We start from the raw sequence: 12,581 nt of genomic DNA, 5'->3' as shown, positions 1-12,581 counted from the left end.
AAAAATTGTAATTTTGAAAAATTTATGCACTCCACGGTCATTTGTAAGTGCAGGTGAATTGGAGGATTATTATTTCAGGAGTTTTTACCTCGTCTTAAGAATTCCAGTTTTGAGGGTTATTAATTCAATGCCACATTTATTTTAAGGATTACATCGTACCAGCATAAACTTGATTGTTAAACTACTGGTACCAGTAAGAATACGAATCGCATGAACATTTTTCAGTATTTCCAAACCACATTCATCAAAATAACCCCAAACACCCCATAAATTTCTTCTTCTTCAAAAAAATTACTCCTGCTCCAAAAAATCAAAATATAACTCATCTTCAGAAAAAAATCACAACTTTAAAGAAAAGAATTTTTCTGGGAGGGGGCTTCAATTTTCTTTTTGTTGGCCTATAAAATATTTTCTGAAAACCCCCCAAAGAATGTGTTTTGTTCTTAAAGAGAATTTCAGTGATTTTAAAGAAATCAAATACGTGTACCGGTATATCTCTGAAATTTAAGGTAAAACGGGTAATTTTGTTTACTATCACTACAAAGTTTCGTAATTTATCTTGAAAACTGCAGTGCTTATTTTAAAAGGCTTCAATGTTATTACGAAAAATGGCCTATCCTATTAAAAAAAACAACCTGTAAAAATCCCACTTAAAACTAAATGCATCTTAAGAAAGGCTATTACTAAATTCTTTTATTTAACCACAACTTGCATGGAAAACTTTGAGGCTAAATGTACACCCTTTATTCCTCAATTTGGTGGAGCAATTAACCACACATACTGCATCTAAAAACACTGTACAACTATGCGCTTGCACACTCCAGACAGAGACCTACATGTATCGTGTACGTACATGTACATTTGTACCGGTTGGTTTCCGATTTTGATGCGAAATGGAATTACCCCAATAGGCTACGTCTACACGTAGGCCTCCTTTCTTGCGGGCATTTTTTTTCGTGGGGGCTATTCTCCTCAGCAGGATCTGTTGCCTAGCAACCGCTGATGATGTCATCAAGGGGCTGAATGCCTTTTGCAAAGGAGGGCCAAATGTGTTTACGGCATACCTCGCAATACATACACACATTATGACTTATTTATTCGAAAATTAGACATGGGAGGACACTGTGGTGTATTGATCTGCTGCTAAATTTATAGAAATCTTGTATTTAAAAGAAATCTATCCTGGGGCCGGAATCGTCTTCCCGCATCCTTTGAGGAATCAGAGATGTGGAATTGCTTTCTGTAGACGCTTTTTTTTGGGGGGGGGGTTTCGGATAAAATTCAGGGGCCAAGTGTACAAAGAAAAAAAAAAGATTGACTGGCAAAAACAGGTCACCTTTCAAAAGTCACTCAATGTCAATGTGTGATGTGTGCATGTACACGTAGCTGTGTCTACTGGTAGTTCCTGACAGATTTTTGCTTATTTTGTAAATTTTCTATTACAGCAATAATACAAATGGACATTCAGCTAAGCAGATCCAAGAAATTAGGTCCAGATGCATGTACACCCAATAAAAAGTTTTAAAGGTAATTTATGTACAACATTTGCAAACACTGAAAAACAAAATTACCAAATTATTATGAAATACTTTTTAATACTTGACTGCAAGTCAATAATATTCTCAAACATCTTGTGAAATCAATTATCATGGCACCTGGCTACCAGGGGATCGTTTTCAAGAAAAGGCCGACCATCGTTGGTGAAAAAATAACTTTTAACAAATATTGCCCCCAAATTAGCACATTTAGTTAGTCCATATTTTGCTTGCAATCGATTACATCTGTGAACGGGCGCAAGCCAGCTTGTCTGGTTCCCTGAGCTGACAATTCCCGACATCTATAAATTGTTCGGTTTCATCTAAAATTGCTCCATTTTATCTGCGTTTTGTCTGAAGTAGGGTCAGTGAACCAGACTACAAGAACAAGATTTGTTTCTTGGTTTTCCCAGCATCTATGAACACACAAAAAACAGGCCAGTGTGATATTTTTGCTAACCCCAAAATACATCCATTTCTCAACATTACAGCAAAGCAAATGTTGTACATTACACAAATGTACCTTTAATTTTTAATGGCCTGTATCCATGAGTTTGTCTTACAGTCACTATGTGGACATGAGAACAAAAGATGTCCACATAATGCAGGTTGTGTTGACGTTATGTGGACTCAGCCGTGTCCACATAACGTTTCGTGCCCTCTCTGGAAAACAGGTTTAGAGGCATTTTCAGGTTAGGGTTATCTGTCGCAGAATGAAGAGAAACATTCAAGGAAATCAAAAGCAAATTTGGGGTTGAAAGCGTTTCCACAGTATTTACAAACATTTGTGTTCATGACTCTCGTTAGTACAAACTCTGTTAATACAAAATTCTGGTTATAACAAACATAAAGCCTTGGTCCCAACTGTGCATTTATGTGCACAATGAATGGGACTGATGTTCCTCTTAATACAAAATTCTGATATAACAAACAATTTGGCTAGGTCCATACGAGTTTGTTATAACGAGACTCGACTGTACATGTAAGTCTGTCTGAAGTGAAGTAAACACATTGTACATGTACATGTATCACATTCCACCACGTCTACATACAACAAACAAATTGGTCCACAATATTCGCAACCATAGATATTGAAAGCATACCAATGCGCCCTCTATAGTTTTCTCGTGGAACAGTGTGAAATAAATACTGTAACTATATAGGTGCACTTCACATATGGTACTGTATGGAGAAAGGAAATCCAAGACGAACGCCTTATTTACACATGGAAGGGGTGAAGACACTTTTCACACGCTGGGCGTGTTTATTCAGCTTTGCCGTTAGCGTTTCCTTGTGACAATGTTTCAACATAAGCCTAGCCCCTGCCTGATTAACTTCTGGGTGATGATTAGGTGATTGGGGATCGAAAATCGGACTTGGCCAATGAAATGCCATCATTCAGGGAGCAAAAATACACAGCTCGAATCAAAACATCTGCTGTAATTAACCCATTAGCAGCTCTGTATTACATTGTATTACACTGTGTTTATTCAGTGAAGAATCCATAGAACCAGAGTGCTCGGGCGGCTTTTGGTGCTACAGTGAGTAATAGGCGGGGCGGTTTTGGGCGCTACAGTGAGTAATAGGCGGGGCGGTTTTGGGCACTACAGTGAGTAATAGGCAGGGCGGTTTTGGGTGCTACAATGAGTAATAGGCAGGGCGGTTTTGGGCGGGGCGGTTTTGGGCACTATAGTGAGTAATAGGCAGGGCGGTTTTGGGCGCTACAGTGAGTGATAGGCGGGGCGGTTTTGGGCACTACAGTGAGTAATAGGCGGTGCGGTTTTGGGCGCTACAGTGAGTAATAGGGGGGGGGGGCGCCTCGGTCAATCTGTGGATTGGTTTTCAGTCCCTACAGGTAGCTTGAAAACTGTCATTTTCTTCTCATTGTCTACTCTCTACAGGTTTCTTCAGGCTGCGAGCTACAGTGCCTGGGGCACTTTTGCGGAATCCATGGTTTCTTACAAGAAATGATAACTGATAATTATTACAATACCTCATAAATATTCATCAGGCAGCCGCGGCATTTCATTGGTCCAATCCAGCAACTCAATCGTGTGAAAGTTTTTACTGTTTCCCCGCGTCTTCCTACGCGCACGTGACGCGCAGAAAAACCAGGGAGGTACTATCACACACTTGGGTTGCAGCCTTAAGCTTGGTTTCCATATCGACGTTCAGCTTACGCAGACTACGCAGACAGTAGGCAGGACATTCGGCAAAGTTGAACCGGGTTCAACTTTGCCGATCGTCTGCTAGGTAGTTCGCGCGTCTGTCTGAGTTGTCGGCGACACTTCCGGATGAAATGTTTCCATATGTCTGCGTTGCAGTTTGGGTCCTGTTTGCGTTTCACTTTGCGTTTCTTACGTCGATATGGAAACCAGGCTTTAGATGTGTCGGGCTCTGTTCCATTTAAATAGTAAAAGTTGTTGCATTTTCAACTTTCAAAAATAAATCCTGTGCTTGTATGAATGTTCAAGTTAAATGACACAACTTTCTATTCTGTTTGTCTCCTTCAAATAAAATTAATGTTTCAGTTTATCCAAATACTGCACGATCACTATCATGGTACCAATGAAATACCGCAGCTGCGTGATAAATATTTTTGAGGTATAGTAAAACATATACAACATGTTTTTTTTTGCGGGGAAATAGTGAAAACAAATGATCCCTCGGTGTTGGATGATTGGGACAATCTCCCGAGGCGAATGATAATAGTCTCCATCATCCAACACCTCGGGGTCATTAGTTTTCACTATTTCCCCGCAAACCATGTTCTATTTGTATAATAATAACCAGGAGAAAGTAATCATCTGCGCTATATTTTTTTTCCGCCGATTTTTGAAGAAAATCCCAGCGTGTTGTCTCTTGAATGCCATTCAGTGGCATTCTCAGCATGCCACTTAATGAGGCATTTATGGGAAGGCAAATGTATACTGACATCCATTATATTGATATCTGTGTAACAAGATCATGATGTGTCAACTTTCAAGGGTCTGAACAGCCAGATAAGAAAAGTGCCACCCAGTGTTGAGTGTACACTAAACACACATGTACATGTACATCAAACTCAAAAGTGAAGGGTGAAACTACTCTAGGCGCTAGATGTTATTATGGCTTGATAGAGAGGGCATTATCACGACCAGCCAATATCCCCCCCCCCCCCGACTTGTCAGTAGCAACATCTAGGACATCTCCTAAAATCTCCCCTCCCCCCGAAAAGTGGGGGAAATTAGTGCGCATGCGCGACTTCTACAGGCAATTACGGTTCATTTTCAGTCCCACACATAATTATTACACACAACAAAAGAGCTGACCAGTGAAATTGCACAGAAGTCTTGCTGCATCTTTTATAGTACAGGAAAGAAATTTGAGAGTTTGCTTCGGAACTACTATGAATTTTTTGAATTGCGCGCTGAATATTATAAGGCCGAACACCTACCCAACAGGTTCGCGTACATTACACAACCAATAGGAATTGGCAAAAAGATTGTTCGGACGGGTTCGTGGGTGATATTGGTTGGTTGTGATAGCGCCCTCTTGCGACGTCGGGTTATCGCGACGGCGGGTTATCGCGTATCAAACCATAACAACGTCTAGCTCCTAGACTAGGGTAAATTCTAAAATAGCACGGGAAGAGCAACTTTTTAGGCCAAGGACAAGCTAATGCCTGTCTTTTGTAAGATTGCAAACCAAAAATAACAACTGCACGAAATTGGACAATTGTCTAATTTTAAAACCTGGTTTACACAAAGGGGGGTCATGTTTTACTTAGCCACAAGGTGCCAAAATATTTTCAGCAAACCCTTTTCTGAAGTTTAACACCGAATTCTCTGCCGTACACGTACACATACTTCCCCTTGTCAATTTCAATATCACATTTCACAACCACACTGATGTTTGCTGCATTTTTTCGTATTTAAGATTTTTTTTCTTAAACAGTTTTCAAAATTTGCGAATATTTTCAAAATGTACCACAGTGCAGCAGTTTCATACATATGCTCAAATGTTGGGGTTTTAGTAGCCTATTCAGCAACTTCCATTGTTTAGATCATTTACATTAACCCAGGCATGCAACTGGGAAGTCACAAAAAAAGAGGAAAACCAAATCTTTCCAAGACTTTGTACAGTGTTTTTCTATTTTCAATGGCACACATTGGAAGTGAAAAAAAAGAGGAAATCAGCTGATCCGAGGAAAAATTGCATGCCTGATTAACCCCAACTCCCTCTAGGCATTTTTGCCAGGATGCTTCCTCAATCCTGCTAACTCTTCAACTGCGTCCATGTAAAAATACCCATACATCCTCCATCCTGCAAAATCCTCCGTTATTTCTTGAATGTGGTCCTTAGAGGGGTGACCACTGCCTCAATCCTGTGAAATCCTCTGGCAATCACTGTCAATATCTTTTCATGCAGAGCCAGATGTAAGATCATGACACAGTGCATCCTCCAAAATCAGCCACACATTTTTGCGATAGGCCCTATAGCCTCAATCCTGCAAAATTTCCATTTTGCAAAGAGGATTTTGGAGGCTTTGGGAAGGTTACGGTTAAGCCTGCAGCAGTTTGTTAATTAACTTAAGAAAGGTGCATCAAAAAAAATTAAACCGTCTTTTTTATTGTAATACCCAATTACATATATGTATCCTTTAGCTAGCAAACTTGGACAGTTTCCAAATTCTGACTGTAAACGTGGGACTGGGAGGAACACGGAACTGGTCATAAAAAGTTTTTTTGTCAACAAGTACACACAGGATTTCTGCAAAGTAACCATACCCAAAGATCCAACATTTCAATGTTTAAAATGCTACAAGGACAAAGAAGTTGTGTGCTACGGGGTCGAATACCGATTTCAGTCCCCAAAGTCTGTTCAAATGTTTGGAGTGCCAGTTTTTCTAATGTGGAGGGTATACTGTTACACACCCATGGGCAAAGGAGACTTTCTCATGAAACTTTTCTTTTTTGGAGGGTCGTAGCCTGTAGGATTTCTCTGGAAAAACCTTGGACCTTGATCCTTACAATACCTTGGAGCTTTGGTAAACATTTGGGGATTTTTTAATCACTCCCCAAAAAGGTCAGTATAGAAAAAGGTTGAGTGTAATGCTCTCCATTTATTTTTAAATTAGAAAGAGGCCTCTTGATTTTAAAAATTGAACAGAATTAATTTACTGAATCGCCCTGGTCCTTTTTCCTCATTCTTTAAATTCTTCCCCCACCCCCAACAATATGGTTCTCAGCTTTCTTGTTTAGGCCAGAAAAAAAGTTCTGCTTCCGAATACATCACATTTTTTTTTGGGGGGGGCAATTTTTTTGATGTACGATCATATGGAGGTGCATGCATGTAGTCAAGGATATAAGGTAGGGATTGATATTTTCAGGGTTTTCCCCTCATTTTTCCCCCTAAAAAAAATTAGGGTAGGGGCTGTCAAAATGGGTACGCAGAACTATTATATTTTTTGGCCTAATGATACTTTAGCCACAGTGGGATTTGATAGCTTTAGCCACAGCGGGATTTGAACCTGCAAACTCTAGAACAACGCACTGGTGCTCCACCGACTGAGCTTTCATGCCCCATGGTGGTCCCCCAACCACAACTTACACACCCCTCCCCCTTAAAAACCAAACCCAAACATTCCTGACGATACATGACAGCTATGCCAATCTTTTCTTGTTGTCTTTGTCTTTTATGTGATCTGTTTATTCACAGCTCAGATTTGTTTGTCTTCTGACAGGAATTCACACCAACTGTTGCCACTTGTCAGGCGGTTCAAAAGATGTTGGGTAAACTGTGGGAAGGTATGCCGAAGTAAACAAACAGAAACAGTTGTCCACGGAATTCCAATTCAACCCTTGTAAGCCCTAAATGTTGTTTTAAATTTGTACTGAACAAATGAAACATATCATCTGATCCTAGAAATTCCACAAAGTTTAAGTTTACTCTCCTTGTGCCGTTATTTTAGTTTCAGACCCCCCCCCAAAAAAATAATAGAATTATTTAAACTGTAACTGGCCTACTATTTTTCTTGCAATACAAGAGTTTATAATATCCACATTTGAGTGAGACGACAAAAATCCATTAATTACTTAACAAAAGTTTGACTTATTTACTGCCCCTGACAATTATTCAGGTCTTGCATTGTAGACTGGTTCCTGCCCCCCTTAGAATTGACTATGCGTGGAGGGGAACCAGTGTACTCGCAGGGCAAATCTGTTTATGGTGTAAATCGAGGATTTTCTTTTGTTCCTCTTCCCTTTTCCTTCCTTTGTACTTTGTAGCAAATATTGTTCAACTGACTTGTTTCAAGTTTTGGGCTTGTAGATGCTGGAAAAACCAAGAAAACCAATCGTTTTCTTGTAGTCTGGTTTCCTGACCCCACTTACATGTAAGATGAAACGGAGCAATTTGAAAGCTTTGGGGAATTGTAAGGTCAGAGAATCAGTCTGGCAGGCTTGTACCTCTTCAAAGGTGTGTAATCAATTGCAAAGAAAATGCGGAATAACTAAATATGAAAAATTAGGAGCAGTTTTGAAAATAAGCCAGTTTTCTCCAACGCTGGTCAGCCGACCAGTGTTGGAAAAATACCATTTTTCTTGCAAATGTCAGAACACCAGGAGCCACAATTTTACAGGATGCTTTAGACTGTCATTTCCTTAGTAACAATCCAGTAAGGTATTTCGTGATAATTTGATCATTTCGTTTTTTGATGTTTGCAAATGTTGTATCTTCCCTTTAAAGCCACTCACGCCTTCCAGTGAGGACCCAATCCATCAAAGTGTCACACATTTTGTTGAGACATTTGTTGCCAAATATCTCAAACCTACCCCCCCCCCCCCCCTAAAAAAGTTCCAAACCTCCATGTTAGTTGTCACAAGTTATAAATCACGATACCACAGCCTTGTTGAACTTTAGGCAGAACTTAATTTCATTGCCAGAAAAGGTTAACATACAGTGGTTGTGCTGAGTTGTTGGGTGGGTTGGTAGGGTCTCACCCCCCCCCTTTATTTCCCTGTCAACCTCAAGGTCAAAGGTCAAGGCAATTAGACTGGAATTTAAAGGCTGGGGAAGTGATGGGGTGACAAATTGATACACAGTGTAAACCAAACTATGCTGAGTGAGTTATATTCTTGAGAAGTTTCTCTGAAAACCACAAAGAAAGAAATAAGAATACAAAAGTAAGGTCTCCCTAGAAAACTAAGTTGAACTTTTTCTCTTAAAGGGAAAATACAACATTTGCAAACATCGAAAAATAAAATGACTAAGTTTTTACGAAATACCTTACAGGATGTTGGTAAATGACAGTCTAAAGCATCCTGTAAAATTATGGCACCTGGTGTGAATTAGTCATTTTCAAGAAAATTGTATTTTTGTTTACATTTCCAACGGTGGTCGGCCGACCACCGTAGGAAAAACCTAACTATTTTTCACTACTGCTCCAAATTTACAATTTTTTCAGTCCAATTATGTTTGCTAATTGGTTTTATTTTAATGAATGGGTGCAGGTCAGCTAGACTGGTTCCCTTAGCGTACAATTTTCCGGCATCTGTAAATTGATCCATTTCATCTTCAGTGGAGTCAGGGTACCAGACTACTTGAACATTTTTGTTTTTCTTGGTTTTTCTATTATACTAACCCCTCAAATAGTTCATTTCTGAAAATCAAAGCATAAGCCAATGATGTACATTCCCTTTAAGAAAATCTATCACAGAAAGATTCTTGATTTTCAAAATTTATCAATAGGATAACAAACTACTTTGAACATTTAAGTAGAAAGAATTCTCAGAATTCTTTCTTTCATTTACCTCTGACTAAATCAAACAAAAATGCCATTACAATAAAAAGTCTACTTTTCCTAGCTCTTCCAAAAAAAAATTTCCTCAATAATCATTTTCTTCATAAATAATCTATGCCCCAGAAGTACAAACTTTCTGCCAGTACAGGTCTCAACTGTGAACTTTTGTTGAGGGCATCCCTAAATGTTTATTAATACTAAGCAGGGGGTCCCTGCAGGAGCCTTAAAGTGCCTCAAGTGTTACACTGACAATCCGCCCCAATGGTTACAGTGTTGTGTGATTGGTTTACCAGATGTAGTATGTAAGATGTCATTGCTTGAGGCTATTTGGTGTGTCTACAAACATGGAGGAAGGCTTTCATAGACTTTTACACTAGTCCTTTGGCTAGGGCTGTGCATCTGAATCAGGTAATCCGCACGCTGACCACAACCGCCTTACCGGTAGATCCGCACTTTCTGCCCTTTTGGAAAGATTCCATATCTGGCTATCACTTGTCACCCTGTGCACAAACCCTATCAGACTGGTCTGAAAATTTCTAAGCGTTTTTTCAGTAAATACTTCAATATTTTCCCTGTTAAAGGGAGTATACAACATTTGTAAACATCGAAAAACAAAACTAACAGATTTTTAAAAAAATACCTTACTAGGATGTTGATAAATGACAGTCTCAAGCATCTTGTAAAATTATGGCACCTGATGTGAAGTCGTTTTCAAGAAAAGTGGTATTTTGTATAAATTTCCAACAGTGGTCGGCCGACCACCGTTGGAAAAACCTAACTATTTTTCAACTACTGCTCCAAATTTACCATTTTTCAGTCCAAATTTAGTTTGCTATTGGTTACATGTTCATGAATGGGTGCAGGCCAGCTAGACTGGTTCCCTTACCTTACAATTTTCCGGCATCTATAAATTGATCCATTTCATCATTAGTGGAGTCAGGGAACCAGACTACTTGAATATTTTTGTTTTTCTTGGTTTTTCCAGCATTTTTGAACACAAAACTTCTAACATGTCAGTGTAACAATATTTGATCTATTATACTAACCCCTCAAATAGTTCATTTCTGAAAATTACAGCAAAAGCCAATGATGTACATTCCCTTTAAATTTGATTTTTTAGCATGTTTAGGGCAAATTATCACTTTCTGATGGCTGATAGGTCACTGAGGGGAACAATTAATGATGGCCAGATATGGGAATCTTTCCGACCTTTTTACTGTTCAGCAAAATATTGTACAGTATTAAAGTTGTGTGCCAAAGGCCTAGGGCAGATTTCCAGCAGAGAATCTAGCCGAGTCGGCAAATCCAAGATTAATTTTCTTCACTGATTGATTTTATTTTTCACACATCTCATAGTCAGAAGGCAAAACATACACGAACAGTACAATTTAAGACTTCTGAAAACATGAAAGTAAGAAAAATACTAAAATTACAAATGTTATGTTTTTAGTTGTGTTGCAATTAATTCAATATAGCCGTTGAAAAATGCATTACAGTGTCCGTAGCCATTATGTCAAAAAATAGTCCCTAAAATAAAAAGTAAATAAACAGTGCTGGGTTGGGCAAGCACTTTATGTGAACACTAGCAACAAAGAGCAATTGTTTTAAATATTATTAGGCCTATTTACAAATAAAAAAAAACCTCTTGTTTAAATAATCCAAGTTAGAATTTGAAGACTTTCAGTTACAAATACAATAGGCTTATTTAATAAAAATCTGCCTTTTGATCGCCAAATGCATGGATGGTTGGCAGCAGCAGGAAGCGATATTTTATCTTACCAAGATTTCCGAACCGCATTGGGAAATGGTTGAGAAGTCAACCGCACGCCAACCGACTTTGTCCCCCGTCAATTTAACGACGCGCACGGTACTCATTCCTAATGCGACTCGCGAGTCGAGTACGGCCCTACGGGTGGTTATGCTTGGGAAATATCAAACGCTGCCTCATAATTTCAATTTATTGGACAAAATATCAGCATGGTGTATCGTACGTCAAAACTGTAAGATGAAGATAAATTGGCCTGGCTGAATATCCACGCAATATTTGGGGTGTAATCGGCGAAAAAAAATGAGCCAGACCTTTCCGCATCGTGATCACTTTCTCTTAATCTTGTGGCGCTTCCCATCGCCGTCAAAGAAAACATAAGCATCACGAAAAAAATATCATCTCGCTTTTTCTTGCATCTTCTAGCAATCCCAACCGAAGATCAGTCATTGTTAACAATATATGCAATTCAATGTTTTATCAGCTATGGAAAATGATAATTGAAATGCTACTTACCGCATCGGAAGGGTATTTTCCAGCAACAAAAGGAAACGATTATCTGCGGACAACGTGTGACGGACTTTGATGAATTGCTGTCAATCGTGTATCGCGCGTGCATAGTCAACTAGCGCGCGATACACGTACACTTGATGAAAATAATTAATTGGGCGAAACCATTATGCTCATGGGGGAGTACAAGTCTTAAACAGTAGAGGGCGCAAATCCGTTTTCACAGAAAAGAAATTCGGTATGACACGTTAGGTCGACAATCTTCAAATAAATTGTCAAAACTTTTTAAACATATCAGACGCATTGGACGATATATTTCTCTTTTTCACAACATAATTCTTCGGGGGTTTTGAACTTAAATATTAATTTTAACCAAACACCTCTATCAAGAAGGGACAGACACGTCAAAATATTTCAGCAAAACACACTTTGCAAATGAAGTAACTCCTCGAATGCTATCTGAAGCAGAGCCAGCAGAATAAGCAGTACATTCAATAGAGAAATTTACTAATGATTACGACACTGTACTTGTTGCCTATATATGTGGAGTGCTGTGGCCTCGTGGTTAAAGGCATTGGATTCGTGGTCTGTGGGTAAAGCTGCAGGTTGAGGGTTCGAGTCCAGCCTGGGGTCATGGTGCGTGTGCCCTTGGGCAAGGCACTTTGTCACTCATTGCTTCTCCCCACCCAGGAGTAAATGGTACCTGTGAGGGAATTAGCTTCCTTGCGCCTAACAGGCAGCATCCAGCTGTATATACTCTCAAGGGAGCTGAGATGGTATTTGGAATGTTTAATTGGCCCAATGATTAGGGGTAATAATAATGTCAAGCGCTTTGATCTTAGTTAAAAGCGCTATATAAGAACCTATTATTATTATTACATGTATGGCATACAAGTATTTTGACCAAAAAAAACCCCGACAATCAAAGATAGCATTTCAGGGAAGTGTAAAAAGTAATGAAAGTACAATAAAATTAGAATTGCAGTCA

At 39.1% G+C, this 12,581-nt stretch overlaps 1 protein-coding gene across 2 annotated transcripts in view; it reads right to left on the bottom strand.

Annotated features, from left to right (window-relative positions):
• The window catches only part of LOC119725351 (tetraspanin-1-like), a 50,111-nt gene extending 38,389 nt beyond the window's left edge, over positions 1-11,722 (bottom strand). For both annotated transcript variants that reach the window (XM_038196761.1, XM_038196752.1), the window contains exon 1: positions 11,600-11,722. The gene's annotated coding sequence lies outside the window, so the exon portion shown is untranslated. The remainder of the gene's footprint in view (positions 1-11,599) is intronic.
• Between the last annotated feature and the right edge of the window lie 859 nt (positions 11,723-12,581).

Source organism: Patiria miniata, unplaced genomic scaffold (assembly GCF_015706575.1).
Source record: "Patiria miniata isolate m_02_andy unplaced genomic scaffold, ASM1570657v1 HiC_scaffold_1, whole genome shotgun sequence".
NCBI classification, from domain to species: Eukaryota; Metazoa; Echinodermata; class Asteroidea; order Valvatida; family Asterinidae; genus Patiria; species Patiria miniata.
The sequence above is the reverse complement of the archived record's forward strand: the minus strand, read 5'-3'. Positions and strand labels throughout refer to the sequence as shown.